Here is a 1,771-nt window from a genome sequence, read left to right on the forward strand (position 1 = left end):
GCCACCACTCAGGATGCCCAGGGCTCAATAGGAAACTTGAGCTAAGTGAGGCACTCCTTCTCTCTTTTCACATCTTTCCCATAGCTCCTGACACTTCTTGGTCACCCATCATTTTCCATTTAGTTGTGGGCACTCTTCTTATCTTCGAAGCGTGTTCCTTCACCTCGCAGAGGAAAGTCTACCCCTAAATGAAGTCCTTGGTTTTCTGCGCGTGCACAGAACCTTTGCCAGGAGCCCAGCTGCTTTGCCACCCAGCCTCAGCCTGCATTGCTGAGTTTCCACTACAGGAACGGAGCCCTTGGAAGGAGACCTGCTTCTTTGGGGCCACGAGGCCTCTTTTCTGAGAGAGGAGACCGAATGAGAAAGCCCAGGGGACATCTGGTTTGGAGGTGCCATGAAAAAGGTTCTCCAGGGTTGGCTTGAAAGGTGGTTTTGTGTGACAGAAGAATCCCTCCCTCAGTCTTTCTGCTTTTGGCCAAGGCTCCCCACTTCTTTGTGGGATGTTGATGAATCTGTGCCTGGTTCCTCTCTTACGATTACCTCTGTGTTTACACTGTGCTGCTTCGGAGTCACTGCTGTATCTTGAATGCTCATTCAAGGAGAGTAACTCAAGGGCTGACAGCTGGTGAGGTCATTCCACAGTCTAGCCAAGGCCCGTGTGCCATTACAATGAAGTAATAATGTATTTATAACACACCTAACCGCTGATGGCTTCTATTGCCGTGGCTTTTCCCCCTGCGTTTGCACAGATGTTTTTTGAGAACTCAAGAATTGGCCTCCAGAAACAACCTCCTAGCAAACAAACTCTGTCTGTTGACTCTGGCGGGTGCTTATAACGAGAGTTGTTAGCACGTGGGATTTATGTTTCAAATATCATTTTAATTTCTCCGGCAGCATTTTTACCACAAGATGTTAATTCACTGGTGCACTTGAATCCCGTAGCCTTTCTCTCTCTCACTCATGTGTGCTCATACTCTCTTTCTTTTTTTAATGAAAATATGAGCTTAGTTTCTAAGGAAATATTCTCAGTGCCTGAGAATATTCAGTGCCCGATTCATTGAAACACAGTGCATTCATTTTCTCTGGAATTTACTCGGAAATATTATAGTCTTTTTACTTGATAAATGATGTACCTTTGTGATGCATTAAGCCCCTCCCCTTCTTCCTTAGTAGCACCCTCTTTGTCACACACAAGGATTCTGCAGCCAGTCCCAGCAGGAGCAGTCAGTGGTCTTCCCGAGAATCACAAGCTGCTTTTCACATTTATCAGAAAATGCTGGAAAGCATTTAAAGACAATGGTGCACACACTAGGTTGACATCTACTAGTAGCATGATTCCCATGAGAACTGTGAAGTCAATCTCATAAATCTTAGTATTTCCTGGTAGTGGTAGGTTTGAGATAATGCCCCTCATTGATTCCTCAATTAGCATTCCAGATATTACAAAAAATAAAAACAGTTGAGAGTCTTGTTCTGACAAGCTTGCCCTGTTTTCTTTTTTCTTCTCTTTTTTTTCTCCTGCAATCCTGATGCATTTTATCTGTTTCTTAGTCATCTGGCTGAATCAGCCTGGGAGGTTTTACCTTACACAAAGGTATCCCCTGGGCTCACAAGGTGCCCTCCACCCCATGCAAGAGTAAATATTTCTAAATTCCCACACATCCATCCTGTTTTCTCACCAGCTCTGAAACAGGTGACATCAGCTCTGGGACTACTTGAGACAAGAGGGTAAAGGCCTTCGTTCTCTCCTTCACCTCTTGTGCTCTCCGCA

The sequence above is a fragment of the Myotis davidii genome, unplaced genomic scaffold (genome assembly GCF_000327345.1).
Source record: "Myotis davidii unplaced genomic scaffold, ASM32734v1 scaffold6, whole genome shotgun sequence".
NCBI classification, from domain to species: Eukaryota; Metazoa; Chordata; class Mammalia; order Chiroptera; family Vespertilionidae; genus Myotis; species Myotis davidii.